Source organism: Mirounga angustirostris, unplaced genomic scaffold (assembly GCF_029215605.1).
Source record: "Mirounga angustirostris isolate CCGP_5_RB_7025 unplaced genomic scaffold, mMirAng1.0.hap1 SCAF_11, whole genome shotgun sequence".
In the NCBI taxonomy this organism is placed as follows: Eukaryota; Metazoa; Chordata; class Mammalia; order Carnivora; family Phocidae; genus Mirounga; species Mirounga angustirostris.
The window spans coordinates 11,684,823-11,701,822 of record NW_026991719.1 but is presented as its reverse complement, the minus strand read 5'-3'; the positions used below and the strand labels follow the sequence as shown (position 1 = coordinate 11,701,822).

At 42.3% G+C, this 17,000-nt stretch overlaps 1 pseudogene; it reads left to right on the top strand.

Moving 5' to 3' along the window:
- The first annotated feature begins 4,536 nt into the window (after positions 1-4,536).
- On the top strand, positions 4,537-12,427 carry LOC129045801 (beta-hexosaminidase subunit beta-like; annotated as a pseudogene).
- The last annotated feature ends 4,573 nt before the right edge of the window (positions 12,428-17,000 follow it).

Sequence of the window (17,000 nt, the reverse complement as noted above, 5' to 3'; positions counted from 1 at the left end):
CATATATGCATTGTGTTGTTATTTTATTTATTGTTAATTTAGGGGGATAACAAAAAAGCACTTAAGTTACTAGGCCATACATTTATTCATTTTGTTCATTTGTTTTAGATTCGTGGAGGTATACTTCACATCCAATTCATAGAACTTTACCAGCTGCACAAAAAAGAAAAGAAAAGAAAGTGCTCAGCAAGAACATTTCCTATTAGCTGTTCTAAATAGATATGCAAGGTCTCCAGGATAACAGCTGGTATCTTGAGAAATTGAATTTTCCAGTGCCAGGTAAGGTTGATGAGGTATTAGCTCCTGAATGGAATATATCATATAAGATTTGACAAGCTTGAATTAATACCTAATGTTCTTGAAAGGGGTGGGAAATGATTGGAGAGCAATCAGGGAGCGTTCCCAAAGAGGCCACAGACAACGCGCAAGCAGATAAATATGAAAATGCACCCCATTAGCAGGTCACGGATGGCCTGGCATCCGCTCGTTACTGCTGAGGGCGAAATGAAAGCTTAAGGAGATGTGTGAACACAGCAGGGGGCCAACACCTCTGCTGATTTTTCCCTCTCAGGTAACCAGAAATTTGTTGATAGGGCTTGGCGAGTCAGAACTGCTTTTGGCCGAGGGCTCTATTTAAATAAAGAAAAAAGGGTCTGCTCCACCAGGCCCCGTCTGCCGGGAAATATGCGCCCCTTGGTTCTGTTTCGGTTATGGGTCCGGGCTCTCACCACGTCTGACATCCCCCATTTCCCCCAGCAGCCCTTTCTCCACCCGGCACCATGCAGTGGAATCTTCTGGGGTCCTCTGGGGGCTCATTGACTCCTGAGCAAGGGGGTATTTAGCCCCTTCCCGGGGGACATTTGACAATGTGTGGAGATCTTTTTGGTCAGAGCTGGATGCTACGATGTTGAGGACAGACCTCCCCGCCCCGCGCCCCGCGCCCCCTGCCCCCCAACAAAGAACTGGTCCAGAATGTGAGTGGCAGCAAGGGTGTAAAACGCCGGCGTGGAGGATGTTAGTGTCAGGGCGACAGAGAGGAGGGGCTTGAAGCAGGAGCAGAGTGGCCAGGTAGAGAAGACGAGAGAAGGTGTACCGTGTAGTCTGCCTTGACCCATCTTCCCAAAACAGCTCTGCTCTGGACTTCAGATTGTGGCACAGACATCACTCGTTTCTGTCCTGCTTTCATGTTTCCTGTGGATAAAATGGGGCAGCCAAGACCAGGGAGGGATCCGCCAAGGCTCCGGCACCACCCAGAGAAGCATCCACACTTGGGTCTCCCTTGTTCAGTGACTCTTACACTGAAATAGCGATTTGTTATCAAGGAATATTGGTCTATCCTATATCGATCATAATATATCATGCATACTGATACATGTCATCCTGCTCTTAATGAATATATATTTTTAACTCCTATCCAAAGAAAGAACTTGAGTGCAGTCATAACTCATATGGTGGAGCAGCTGGGTGACAAATGGGTTTTCAAACAATATTCCAGCCCTGACCCAAAGCCAGAGTCAGAGGTGCTCTGACCAACCCCAAAGAGAGGAAGGGCCATGGTGGGACACTGGAAATGGTGGGAGAGAAGTAAGGAGGCACGTTTTCCCTTGGCTGTGGGACATGGTGAGGGGACTCAGGCCAGGCTGACTGAGAAGTAGGGCAAACTGGTAATGACTGGCTGTCCTTCATCACCTCCTGTGATCCCTTTCCCGCCACAGAAGCCATGACCCATGTATTCAACCATCTTGGGGTCTGCTCGCTGCTCACTGTTCCCACTCCAATGTTTGCTGATGAAAGCCCAAGATGTTTCCTAGCAATGTATTTGGAGATTCTGGGAAACAAAAAAGTCCTCGAGGCACCAAGAAATAACTTCTAATGTTATGCTTTTGTAGGTTGGAAGAACAGATGCTGGAGCTCAGAGGGGCGTTCAGAGAATCCCTTCAATCACCACATAGGGCGTCCGCTGTCTCTGTTCTCTTAAGCAGAACAGCTTACTCTTGCCCCACACTCCCTTTGATGTGTGAAGTCCCAGGTACCCTTGTCCAGCCCCATAGCTGTAAATGCCACCTTTATACCAACACCCCCAAACGAGTACTAAGAAGTGACTCTGATTGGGCCATCACCAATACAGTAATCAAGCAGTAACTCAGCTTCTTTGAGTTAGAAATTTGATCGTGGTGGGCTGAAAGCAAATGGTAGGCGAGGAAGTAGATAGAGATGGCCACTCTTTCAAGAAGAAAGCAGCGATGAAGTTCAGGGGAAGGGAAGGTTGTGACGGATCTCTTTAGGAAGATGCGTCTGATACCTGCGTCACATCCACTGGGCCTGCCCTCTGATTTCAGAGGCAGCTGAGATGGACAGTTCCTTGCCAATCTAGACTCGGCTTGCACTTACAAGGCCCTGCCTCAAGCACACACCTTTCTGCATTCTGCTTCAGGGTCTCTTCTGACACCTTGGAAGCTCAGTAGGCCCTTGCACAAGCCCAGCCCAGAAAGGAGGCAAGTACCCTCACCACGAGGGAAGGAAGCTAATGTATAAATGCTCCAGTGTCCCACCTTTAGGGTGGTCATTTTTTTTCAGCTTCTCTCGCAGAATGGAGCCCCCTTTTCCCACAGTGGAGACTTCAATAGGGCACCTTGATGTTGGCTTTTCCTCCTTCCCCATCCCATTCTTTTCGCTTATTCGTTCCCGATTACTATTGCCTGATGTTTTTGCTCAGAGCTTGTCATCACCAGCACTGAGCGATCTCTTGGCTCTGCTAGGGTTTAAATAAAGACCATTTCCCCCAGTTTCCTGCCAAAATGGAGCTGTAGCATCTTTTTGAGTCCAGTGACAATATCAACAGATTCCTTCCAGAACACTCCAGTTTGCAGTGTCATCAAGCAGCAGCACCCCGTTGCCTTTCTCACTGTTACCAACTGTCCATCTCATGATGAAGAGTCACCTGGGGTAGGTCTCTCTCTTTTGTTTTAAATCACTGAGTCCCAAGATCTCACTTCTCTGATATTCCTCAAGTGAAGGGGTTCAGATAATGAGTTCTGACTTTTCTGTGTTACTATGTCTGCTCATTTTATCATTGCTTTCTACGGTCTGGGCTTTGGATTTGCTTCAGGATCCCTATCACTGTAACAGACTCTTTTTTTTTTTTTTTAAAGATTTTATTTATTTGACAGAGAGAGACAGCGAGAGCAGGAACACAAGCAGGGGGATGGGAGAGGGAGAAGCAGGCCTCCCGCCGAGCAGGGAGCCCGATGTGGGACTCGATCCCGGGACCCCAGGACCATGACCTGAGCCGAAGGCAGACGCTTAACGACTGAGCCACCCAGGCGCCCTGTAACAGACTCCTGATTGTATACTTTTGGTGACCAGGCCTCCCTGGAATGCCCCTATCCGACAAAAATATGCTTTTTTTTTTTTTAAGAGTACTCTTAGTATATGGATCAACTATGGTCAGATTTCCTGCTGGTAAAATTTTCAAGCCAGTTGGAGGACCCCTGAGATTTCTGGTCCTGAGCTTCCCAATAAGGCTGCAGCTTACCTTTAGGGCCCAACACGCTCCCAGAAGCCTACAGAGGGCTGGAGTGGATGGAGAATGGATGGACTAGATTGACTCATTTTCTGTTCTCTGGCAAGGATCATGCCAGCATCGGCAGGGGCAGCCCATGTTCATGAAGTTCTCATGTCTTTGGATAGCTCCTTCCGGTTTGCAGGTTCAAGGTTACTCTCAACTGGTGTTGAAAAAACATTAAACAAATTCTTCTCTTTGAGTATAGCTGACACACAATGTTACATTAGTTTCAGGCGTACAACGTAGTGATTCAACTTCTCTATACCTTACGCTGTGTTCACTCTAAGTGTAGCTCCCATCTGTCACCATGCGGTGCTATTACAATACCATCGACTACATTCCCTACACTGTACCTTTCATCCCCAAGACTTATTCATTCCGTAACTAGAAACTGTACCTCCCACTGCCCTTCACTCATTTTGCTCAGTATCCTCCCTCCTCCCCTCTGGCAACCATCAGCTTATTCTCTGGATTTATAGGTCTGATTCTGCTTTTGGTTTGTTTATTCATTTGTTTTTTTTGAGTCCATATATGAATGAAATTATGTGGTATTTGTCTTTCTCAGTCTGACTTACTTCACTTAGCATAATACCTTCTAGGTCCATCCATGTTATTGCAAATGGCAAGGTCCATCCTTTTTTATAGCTATATAATATTACATTGTATATATTTATATGTTTATATATGTATATATATATACACCATATCATATATATACCATATCTTCCTTACCCATTTGTCTATCGATGGACACTAGGTTGCTTCCATATCTTGGCTATCATAAATAATGCTGCAATAAACATAGGATGCATGCATCTTTTCGAATTAGTGTTTTTGTTTTCTCTGGGTAGATACCCAGTAATGGAATTATTGGGTCATTTGGTATTTCTATTTTTAATGTTTGTGGAACCTCCATACCGAAAAACTTTTTTTTTTTTAAAGATTTTATTTATTTATTTGACAGAGAGAGACACAGCTAGAGAGGGAACACAAGCAGGGGGAGTGGGAGAGGGAGAAGCAGGCTCCCCACGGAGCAGGGAGCCCGATGCGGGGCTCGATCCCAGGACCCTGAGATCATGACCTGAGCCGAAGGCAGACACCCAATGACTGAGCCACCCAGGCGCCCCTGAAAAACATTTTTTAGTGAGCTACATGAAGTAGACACTAAGTTTTCTTCAAAATCTTCTGCTCTCTGTGCACATGGTTAGACCACTTGTCCACACTCCTTGAGGTTAGTTGACCGAGTGTGACTGGCAGAATGTAGACAGAAGTAGAAAATGGCCACCTCCAGCCCCAACTCATGAAAACCTCCATTGCAGTCCTCCATACTCTTCTTCTGGTAGGTTGGAGTGGAGGGCATCTTGTGGAGGACATTTTGGGAGCTACACCTTGAAGATAATGCAGCCACAAGATGGAAGGAGTCTGAGCCCTGAATCACCACTTGGAGAAAAACTGCGTGACTGGTTACGCTGCACTGAAATGTTATGTATCTATTAAAGCAGCTCTAGTGTTCCCTCGTCTAGTCAATGGTATGCGGAACTGGCACAGACTTGATTGATGCTGGAGCGATTCTGCTATGGGAGAAAGGTAGAACAGAAGGGCATTCCATGTGAATGGTTTACACCCTCACCCATGTATCACAGTACTACCTGGAGGGTTTGTCACAAATTCAAGTCCCTGAGCTTTGCACACGAGAGGGTTCCATTCTGCATAGCTGGGAAGAGGCCCAGGAATATGCATTTTAATTGGTAGCCTACCTGATTTGGATGCAGGTAGACCAGGAAGACATTTTGAGAAATGGGGAGAACATGGTCTCTCACAGTGCTAAGGGGATGTTTGTCAAATGAATAATTAAATGAACAAGGAGCAGGAGAAGGGAGAGCAAAAATGAGATTACAAGTGGGGAGACACGAGAAAAGAAGTAAACAGCTGGGGAGACCCTAGCCCTGAGGCACACGAGAAGGTGGGGACATTTTGTCACAGGTGGCTGTGGCTGATGATGGCAGACAAGGCATATGGAGTATGCTCCTGAGCTTGCCAGCCCTAGTTTCCCCAGGGGAAGCCCTCTGTTTCAAGGAGCCTGCTTTTTATCAGGCGTTTTATGTACATCCTGCTGTCGCTGTCCTCTGACAAGCTGCTCCTCTGCTAGATGCATTTTCATGGCTAATGGCACTGACTTTTTTGGAGAATCTGGGGGCAACAGAACACAGGGGACACTGTGTGGATAGATCAAAATCAGTTACCACATGCGAGCATTTGCTCATTTGAGCACAGATTTAATTTAAGCCGAAGAGATAAGATCTCTCTGGTCCCACAGCCTTCTCCTCTTGCTTTCCTAATGCCCAGGTAATAAATTTGATTTGCTGAAATAAATACCCTTCTGTCCCTAAGGGGGATGGAAGTAAATCCACCCAGGGCTCGTAGGGTGCTCATGGCCAAGCAGGGTCAGGCAAAGAGCTGGCACGGGGGCAGAGGGGCCAGGGTGAAAGGCACCTTGAGTGAGGTGAGCAGATGCCCCTCCGAGACCGGAAATGGCAGAGACAAACGACAGAACTCGGGGATGCAGAGCGGAGAGGGCGTGCCACGGGGAGCGTCCACTCCAGCAGGCTGCTTGACCACAGACGCGGTTGTACCACACACACCTTTCTGATCGGGCTGTCTGAACCTTCTTGTGTCCTCTGCCAGTGTCCTCATCAGCTCCTGAAATGCCTTATGTCCAAAGGTCACCAGTTGGTCCTTCATATTGAATCGTCAAGAGTTCGAGGTATGCTGGTGCGCCAGATGAACATTCCTCCAGGAATGTCATTTAGAATTAATCTTCACTTCTTAAAACATCAGGATAGAAATATTGTCACTCTAATGTCACATCGGTCCATTGTACAAAGAGCTCCCGTTTATGAAGCACTTAATGTGTGGCTCCGTTGTGCAGAGAACTTGACATACGCTGCTTTGTCTGGTTCTGACAGTGACCTCGCGAGACCGAGACCTTGACTCTATGAGGTTAGAGTTAAGGAAACTGAGTCTTAGGAAAGTAAGAAACAGGTCCAAGGTCTCAAAGCAGTCAAGTCAGTATTCGAACCTAAGCACAAAGGTAATTGTTTTAGTATCAACATATTAGAAAAATTATATTATGCTAAACGAAATTAGCCAGACAGAGAAAGACAAATACTGTGTAATCTCTTATATGTGGAATCTACCAAGAAAAAAAAAAAAAGCCAAGCTCATAGGACTAGAGAGTAGTATGGTAGCTACCAGGGCCTGGGGGTGGGGGAGATGGGGAGATGTTGGCCAGAAGCTTGTAAGCCTAGAGTTGTAAGATGGGAATCTGGAGATCTAATATACAGCATGGTGACTCTAGTTAGTAATACCATGTTGTGTATTTGAAAGTTGTTAAGAGAGTAGACCTTAGGTGTTCTTAGCACACACACACACACACACACATACACAAACGTAACTATGTGAGGTGACGAACACATTAACTAACTTGATTGTGGTAATCATTTCACAAAGTATATGTATTTCAAATCATCACATTTACCCTTTAAATATATCTGATTTCCCTTGTTAGTTATACCTCAGTAAAGCTGAAAAAATAAAATGTAAACTCTTAAAAAATTCTTTCGGCTAACTTTTATTGGGGGAGATAGAACGAACCTTTAGACACATCATATCCATTAATCTTACCAACAGCCCCATGGAGTAGGCATCATGGTCGTCACATGGAGATGTCAGAAAGAAGGGATAGACAGATTAGGTCACTTGCCCAAGATCATACAACTCTTAAGTAAGACAGAGCTGTGCTATGTTGATCCCAAGGGTTTCCGGCTGGACCTTCAACAGCTCTTCTCTGCTGACTGTCCTGTGAGTCAAGCTGCCATTTGGACCCCAAATGCTGATGTCCCAGCCTGTCTGCCAGTTCTAGGCACCCCTGAGGGAGGGTACCCTTTATTATTTAACACTGCAGTTTCTAAGTTGTTGATACTGCTGGAGTTAGGAGGCTCTGGGGAGGTGAGGGGCCTGGGAGATTAATTTTGGTGGAAATTCTGGCAGAAGGAATGTGAAATGGTGGATGCTTCAGAGACTTAAAAGAAATTGCTGTGTGTGTGTGCATGTTGATTTCCTTCTAACACTCTTGGGGGCTGACTAAAGGAAAGCTATCAGATGTTTGCTCGAGCCCCAGTGCTGTCCCAAGAGTGATAAAAAGGCTGTCTGAACTGGGGCCGGGTATTTGTCTGAAAAAGGAAGTCAGGCGTGTATACAAATATACACGCAGCGGGCATCAAATGGCGGCAAGTGTTTAATCTGCCTTTTGAATGGATTAGCGGTTGGCTTTAAGAAGGTGCCTCCGACTTGTGGCTGTGTAGACCAGGAGGAGAGGCCATGCTACACAGTGAAGATGAGCACCGAGGAGGATTTAGTTGTATATCTGCAATCAGCACAAAAGAGCCGTACAATTATTTCCAGGCCAAGCCAGACTTCCTCATGTCAAACTGGGATAGAAAAAAAATCACCCCGGGGCGCCTGGGTGGCTCAGTTGGTTAAGCGACTGCCTTCGGCTCAGGTCATGATCCTGGAGTCCCTGGATCGAGTCCCGCATCAGGCTCCCTGCTCGGCAGGGAGTCTGCTTCTCCCTCTGACCCTCCCCCCTCTCATGTACTCGCTCTCTCTCATTCTCTCTCTCTCAAATAAAAATAAATAAAATCTTTAAAAAAAAAAAAGAAAAAAATCACCCACCTAGGATGCTTTCTACCAGTGTCGGAAAGGGTTTGCTTTCAAAAGCAGCGTGGCATAGAGCTGGGCTGCCCAGTACAGTGGCTACTTAGCCCCATGTGGTCATGGAGCACATGAAAGGTGGTCATTTCAAAAAGAGCTGTGCCGTAAGGGTTAAAGATGCACCAGGTTTCAAAGACTTAGTAGGAAGAAAGCCAAGTATCTCCTCGATCACTTTTCAACACTGATCACATGCCAAAATGACAGTGTTTTGGCTAAACTGAACTAAATAAAATGTTAAGATGAATGCCACCTGTTTACTTTTTAAAATGTGACCACATGGAAATGGGAAATTAGGCATGTGGCTTGCATTGTATTTCTGTGGGAAGGCAGCGGTCTAGACTGTGAGCAGGGCTGTGAGGTCCAAGAACATTGGACTGAAATTATCCCTGCCCCTCACTTGCTGTGTAGCTCTGGCAGGAGAACACCCTTCTGAGCTTGAGTTTCCACTTACGTGCGTTGGGCAAAAGACTGTCTCTGCTTTCGGGTTATTACGATGGCAAAGTACCGGGTGTATTGAAAGTGTGGGCAGAGTGGCCCACCCTAGATAAAGAGTAGTTTTCTTCTTTCCTTCCCTCTTGCCACAGATTTTGAAAACCTGGAGGGAAATGATTTTGGATTTTGAATCCCATAACCTGGCAAACTACTATTTAAGTGTCAAGAAAAATTAAGCCTTTTTAGAGATGCAGAGACTCATGGAGACACTTTGAAAGTGCTACTTAAAGATGTTACTTACGGGGCGCCTGGGTGGTGCATTCGGTTAAGGGTCTGACTCTTGGTTTTGGCTCAGGCTGTGATCTCAGGGTTGTGATCTCAGGGTGGAGACATCGAGCCCTGCGTTGGGCTCCGTGCTCAGTGGGGAGTCTGCTTGAGATTCTCCCTCTCCCTTTGCCCCTCTCCCCTCCTGCTCTCTCTCTCTCCCTCCCTCTCTCTCAAATAAATAAAGCTTAAAAAAAAGTTGTTACTTACAGTGCCACCAGAATGAAAACAGAAGCCACGAAGAGAGATGTAGCACCAGAATCGCAGTGGTCAGCAAAGTACCAGAAAAAGCTATTGATCATTGTACATGATTATGGAGGAAAAAGTCAAATGATAATAATAACACTAATGATACAACCCAGGATCTGAAATCCTAGCTGTCAGAAGGGAAATGAAAGGGAAAGAAGGAAGTAAGATTTCCATTGTGTTCAGGAGGATTTAGATGCTGATTGCCTTTGAATGTGACTTAAATAGTATAATTTTAAGTATGTTTTTGTTAAAAATTTAGAAGTATCAAGTAGCAAAATAGAAAAATGATGACCATTTCGAGATTGCTAGAAGAAAATTAAGTGGAACAAAAAACAGTGTATCAGCACAACGGTAGGCAAGCAAGTAAAAAGAAGAAATAAGGGCAAAGTCATGGTAAAGAGAACAAATGAAGTAAGACGGCAGGAATCAATCCAAGAATATTAACAGTTGCATTAAATGTAGATAGGTTAAATAGACCTTTTTTAAAAAAGGGAAAAGAAAAACCGATTGTTTGAACAATTTAAAAAATCTACCAATATGCTCTTTACAAGAAATAGCTTTAAGGTGAAATAACATTGAAAAACAAAAAAGTAAAGGTTAGAAAAGATATATCATCAAATGCTAAAGGGAAAAAAAACAAGGGCAGAAATATTAATACTCTTAAGAGTGAAAGTCAAAAGTAGTAAGAGAAAAAGAGATGATGCTGACAACAGATCCATGTCTTGAAGATGATATAATGGCTCTGAACAGCAGAATTTTGAAATAGGTAAAGGAAAAACAAATAGAAATACAGAAGAATAGAAAACTTGCCAAACATATTGGTAGAATTTAACACAACTTCCCAGAAACCAATATCTACAACTCAAAAGCATCGGTATGTAGCGCTTTTCATTGTGCATTTATGAAGTTTAGCTTGATATATTCTCATAACCAACAGACTGACGATATCATTCTTTCCAAACATGTATGACAACCAATTCTCCAGAGCAGAAATCACAGGCCATGTTTTCTGATCACCGTGCAATGAAATTAGAAATTAATGACAAAATAAAAGCCAAAATACCCCCAAATTACTTCTGCAATGAAAAGGACATGAAAGCAAATTATGAGGTTAATCAAGGTCTGACCCCTGTCTCTGCCCCAACCCCCTGTCTCTGCCCCGGGGCCAGGCCCCGTGGCCTATGCCACTCCCAGGGCAGATGTCTCTGAGCCTGCTGCACCTCTCGCCCCAGAACTTCCACATCAGCCACAGCCCCTCGCCCACCACCACCCTGCCTGCTCCCTCCTGCAAGAAGGGATTTAAGGAATGCGTTTGTTGTGATGAGCACCGGGTGATGTATGGAAGTGCTGAATCACTATATTATACGTACACCTGAAACTAATACAGCACTGTATGTTAACTAACTGGACTTAAAAACTTAAAAAGAAGTGTTTCGGCAGTATCATGACTATATTTTTGGTCTCTACCAGTGGCACCGTGGCCCTGCTAAACTTAACACTGCAGTTGAGTTACAGCAACTTCTAGTCTCAGGTGTCCTTGACTCGGAGTGTGATGTTTTCCCCAATATCTCTGCAGATGAATCTTATACTTGTGAAAGGACCAGTGGCTTTACTCAAGGCCGTCAGAGTGTGGGGCGTATTATGAGAATACCATGGCTTTTAATAAGTTTAATGTTTTGCCCTGGCACATGGTTGATGACCAGTCTTTCCCTTATCAGAGCTTTGCTTTTCCCCAGTTAGGCAGCAAAGGAAGCTATTCTTTGTCTCATGTTTATACCCCAAATGATGTCCATATGGTGATCTCATATACCCTGCTACAAGGGATTTGAGTCATACCAGAATTTGATAGCCCTGGACGTACACAGTCTTGAGGAGAAGTTCAGAAAGACCTTGTGACTCCATGTTACAATGGACCTAAGCAGTCTAGGACCTGTGGAGCCATAAACCCTATTCTGAATTCAACTTACAGCTTCCTGTCTAAATTCTTCAAAGAAATTAATACAGTGTTTCTAAATCACTTCATTCACTTGGGAGGAGATGAAGCAATATTTAAATGTGGGGAGTCTGATCCAGAAATCCAATTATTTCATGAAGCAGAAAGGCTTTGGTGAAGATTTTGTAAGACTAGAATCTTTCTACATTCAAAAGTTTTGGGGTCTTGTTTAACCATAAACAGGGGTCCATAATCCGGCAAGAGGTTTTTGATGATCGTGGGAAGCTTTGGCCAGGCACTTCAGCTCAAGTATGGAAAGATCAAATGTATGGTGAGGAACAGGGCAAAATCACAACAGCTGGCTTCCCTGTGGTCCTTTCTGCTCCTTGGTATTTAGATTTGATTAGTTATGGACAAAACTGGAGAAATTCCTATAATGTGGACCCTCTTGATTTTGATGGTTCTCAAGAACAGAAAAAACTCATCATTGGTGGAGAAGCTTGTCTATGGAGAGAATTTGTGGATGCAAATTACCTCACTCTGAGATTATGGCCTTGGGCAAGTGCCATTGGTGAGAGACTCCGGAGTCACGGGGACATTGAAGATAGAGAGGATGCCTAGACCAGACTAACAGTTCACCACGGCAGGATGGTCAGATGCGGAAGATATGTAGAGCCTTTTTTTTTTTTTTTACTGGATATTGTAACCATGAGTACAAAATATAAAAATGAGCCCAAAGAAGAAAATAGGAGCGGACAAAGCCCACAGCAATCTGTACTACAATCAACTTGATTTTGAAATCATAGAAATTAAGATTTTGTATTCTGTTTTTGAATAAAATGTATCTATTTAATGATTGAAAAAAAAACCACAGGGAGTACAGTCAAAAAAAGTGCTTGAAGAAAAATAGACAGTTATAAATACATTTCCTAGAAAAGCAGAGAAAATGAAATTATCAGTGAAATCTAAAACCCAATAAAAGAACAACAGAAAAAAACCTTTTAAAAAGTAGAAATAAATATAAAGGCAAAGCAGATATTAATGGTATTTTTCTAACAATTATAGTTAATCAATATAACACAAACCTGATTCTTTTAAAGGATCTCCCAAATAGTCTATCCTTTAACAAGTGTGGTGTCGAGAAAAATAAAGAAGACATAAATAGATAATTTTATACTCAGGTGCCATTTTTTTGAGTAATTGCTCCAAAACCTCACAGAAGCTCACATAGCTTTCATGCTTTGTAAACTACTGCAGAGCATTAACAATCTCAAAGGATTCCTTCGAGCTTGTATGCAAAATCCTAAGTAAATTCAGCATTTTACATCTGGCAGTGTATTAAGCCAGTGTTAGATGATGATTAAGTAGGGTTTATCCTTGCAAGGAATGCAAGGATGGTTTAGAATTTGGTCATCTTTAGGTTATTTATGACAGCAACAGATTAAAGGAGTCAAACTCAGTAATCATCTCATGTATGCTAAAAAACCCAAACACTTGATAATTAAATTTAAGACTGATTTCTCCTGTGCTTAATAGAGAAATGTAAGATGCATTTTTTATTAAATCCAGGAAGAATACAAAATGTCCATTTTCACCACTGTACTTCCAAAGCAGGAAGACAGGAAAAAGATACAAGAGGCATAAATATTGGAAAGAAGAGAGAGAAAAGTGTCTTTGCTTGAAGATAATACTGATTATCTGCTTTGAAAATCTAAAAGATTTCTCTGAAAAATGATTAAAACTATGAATAATGTTCATATAATTAAGGAAATAGAAAATAAAAATATAAACATTAATACCTTCTTATACTAGCAATAACCTATTTGAAAGTGGAATTAAAAAAAACTACATTCACGGTATCAACAACCATAGCAAGTACGTTAAAAAAATAAATAAAACCAGGACTAACCTAATACAATTTGTAAGATTTAGTTGAAGAAATTAAAACGAACTATTTACTGAAAAATGTAGTTATGTCATATTTCTGAATGACAAAACTCAATGTTGTAAAAATGTAAGCTTTTGTCAAATTCATGTGTAAGGTCAGGGCTTTCCATCTTGAAATCCCAACAAGAAATTATAAAAGGAGTTGACAATCCAACCCTAAAATTCATATAAAAGTGAAAATGTAATGAAAGGAACAAAGAGAGTTTTTAAAAAGAATATTGAGGATAACTGGCCATATCAGAAACAAAATATAAGTACTCTATGAAGCCACAGGACTTCAAATAAATGTGTATCAACTTCTGAATTCTCTTGTCTGTTCTATTAATCCATTTCTGTTAATTGCAGGTATTAGAGGGTAGTTAGAAAATGAAATTGATGTAATTTGCTATCTATATGGAAAACCAATATTTTAGATTCCAAATTCACACCACTCAGGGTGTGGTGTTTTTATATCTTTATTTAAATTATTTATTTCCTAACAACTAAATTTCAGTCGGATTCAAGAGCTAAATGTAAAATCAAAATAATGAAATTATTAGAAAAGATTTAGGGGAATATAAATGAATAAAATAAACTCCAAACTTTACTGTTATTTAAATAGTAAAAGAAATCACAATATAATACATATTATGTATCATATCAAAGTAAACAAAAATAGCTGGACAAAGAGCTAGAAGGATCCCTATCAATACGCTAAGAAGTGGTTACCTCTAGGAACCACCTAAGTGTTCAGGAGGAAAAAAATGATCTCCAGGACATTCTATTAGTTGAATTAAAAGGGCAGGTCACCAAGCAATATGTACATGTATGTATGTGGATGTATTTATATTTATAGTGTGAAACCATAGGAGAAGTAATATAAGGTAGAAGAAGGATTAGAATGATATTTAATAATCTGTAAGGAGTGGTAGCATTTAGGGAGGGGCTGGTGAAGGGGTTTGGGCAGTGATTTGGGTATTTTGCTGTTCAGCTCTTCCGCACTGTCCAGCAGAACTTTCTGTATGAGGAGAATGTTCCGTATCTGCGCTGTCCTGCTCAGGAGCCCCTAGTAACACGTGACTGTGGAGCCCTTGAAATGTGGCTAGTGTGGTGGAGAGAATGAATCTTTCCTTTTACTAATGTTTAAAATTTAAATAGCCATGTATGATTAGTGGCTAATGTGTTGGAGAGTGAAGCTCAATATACCTTTATATTGTTTGAAAAAACACCTAATTTTTTTAACAATAAAAATGTCTACCTCTGTTATGGTTTAGGTTATGCTGGGATGACAGACCGCCCTAAAAAAATATCTGTGACTTAACAAATGCTTATTTGTCTCTCTTATTGCATGTGTTCTTCATGAGCTGGCTGGTGGGCTTTGCTCCATGCCTTGTCATCCTAGGACCCAGGCTGACGAAGCCTACACCTGCAGCTTTACTGGTCACCGTGGTAAGAGGAAGGAGATGATACGGGGTCTCACAGCCTTTCTCCTAGAAGGAATTAACACACATCCCTTTATGAATTTCACTGGTCAAAGAGAGTCTCATGGCCACCCTGAGTCCAAGCGAGTAGGGGAATACAAACAGAACCTGTGCCCAGAGAGAGGTGAATTTGCACACAGCCCTAATGTCTACCACATTTGCATCATTTCCTTTTTAGTTAAGAAAGGAAGAAGGAAAAGCCAAGTGACAAAACTGGAATTCAGACCTCTTATGCTAACATTCATAAAAGCTTAATCAGTATTTGAAAGTTCCTCACCTACCCAACTCCTCATTTATGTAAAACACAGTCATCTTCAGGGTGCCTGGGTGGCTCAGTCGGTTAAGCATCTGACTCTTGATTTCGGCTCAGGTCATGATCTCGGCATCGTGAGATCAAGCCCTGTGTGGGGCTCCATCCTGAGCTTGGAGCCTGCTTAAGATTCTCCTTCTCCCTCTGCCCCTCCCCACTTGCGCTCTCTCTCCCCAAAAAGACAAAAAATCAAACAAAAACCCCACAGTCATCTTTATTTGTAGAGTTGGAGAACTTAGCATATGCTGAAAATGTAGGTTGTTGCTTCTCGAGCTATTTTGGTTGACTACCTGGGGAAATATTTCAATAGGATTTAACAGTTCTTATCTGGTAAAGCATTCAGGCTGATACTGAATACACATCTGTTTTTCTCCCCAAATAATAATTTATTTCAAGAAAATATACCAATTACTGATAATACTATGATTAATGATATTTCTGCAACAATGTGCATGTGTCTTCTAGTAATATGATAGTGAACGATTTTGATGGCATCTGGAAAATTGGTAGAAGTGAGAATTTACTGCTCATTTCCACTCTTCAGTGACTGCAAATGAAATCAATATCATATAAGGAAGTATGAAATACTTATTGGAAAAAATGTGAAGGTAAATGAGCCAGGAATTTGGGCTACACTAACTCTAAAGAATGAGTCTCTGGGTCCCTGTAAGCACTGATTTTGCTTACTATGCACAGGTTTGAGTGTTATAAGAAGCTAATGTGGGGGAAAAAACTCCATTTTACCTATGGAACCTTACTTCGTCTTGTTGGAGTCTAGGCACTAATGGGAGAATATGTTACTGACTATAGAATAGAACGTCTAGAAAAGGGACGTTGTGCTTTATTGGCGACTGCTTCCTGCACCTGTCTGTCTCAGCACACTGCCTAGCCTGGGTCAATCCTACATTCACCCGGTGATATTATTTAAGTCTCCTTTGTGCTGTTGAGCAGGGCTCGAAATGCAGCGTGTTTCAGACCAGACCTATGTCAGAGCATTCCCTTTGAATGGGAAGGAGTTAACTGAAGGTGTTGAAGCCCATGTTTGAGCTATACTCAAACAATGTTAGATGTATGGAGCTTGTTGCCACAAGAAATACCATCCCTTGGAAGAAACGTGGACATCTCAGGAAGATGGATCTGGAAAGGCCTCCTTAGAGGGCTTACGCTTGTGCAAAATCCTCTAAGGAGGATTTAGGAAATCAGGGCCTCTTCTGGCTTGCCTGTTACCAAGAAGCAGAGACAATTTGGTCACTGGGTATTTTTAGATGATGTTTAATTAGGAGGCAGGAGGATTAAAGCAAGGCTTGAGTGGTCACTGGTAAAGAAGCATGTTGATCATAAGAGAAGAATGTTTAATCATTTCTGTGGTTGTGGATTGGCCTTGTCTGAGCATCGTCCTTTTTTTTTTTTTTTTTTTTGGTCAGCTTTGCTTATCATCAGTTGAGAATATCAGGATTGGCTCCAATAGGGCTGTTTTTCTCAGGCACATGGTGGCCTCCACGTTTAGGACCTGCCCCTCCTCTTCTGTATTTAATTACTTCAGTAGATTTGAACTTCAGTGGAATTTCAAAGAAAGAATGCATTGTTGAGGTATTTGGAGAAAAGAGGAAATTTACCAGATCTCAGTAAGGTGTCAATAGGGTGTAATAGGGCTTCCGGGAGAGGACAAGTATAGACAAAGAACCTGAAACAGACAACTATTCAGCTGTATAAAGGAACAGACTGTTTCTAGATGAGTGTCGGTACATGCTAATCATCATTAGGTGGCGCCTAATCATCACCTGTATGCACCTGGATGAGGAAAGTGGTGGTTGCAGAAATGGCCCGGTTCCTTCCTCTTCCCCACATCCTTACTCTTTGCCTTGGCCTTATCATACTATACGTCCTCCCCTTTTGACTTTGGACTTGGCACACGATTTGCTTTGGCCAGTGGAATTTTCAGCAGACGTAATTCAAGCAGAAAAGACTTCTTTGAGGAAATGAATTAAAGCCATGGTTTGAACAATG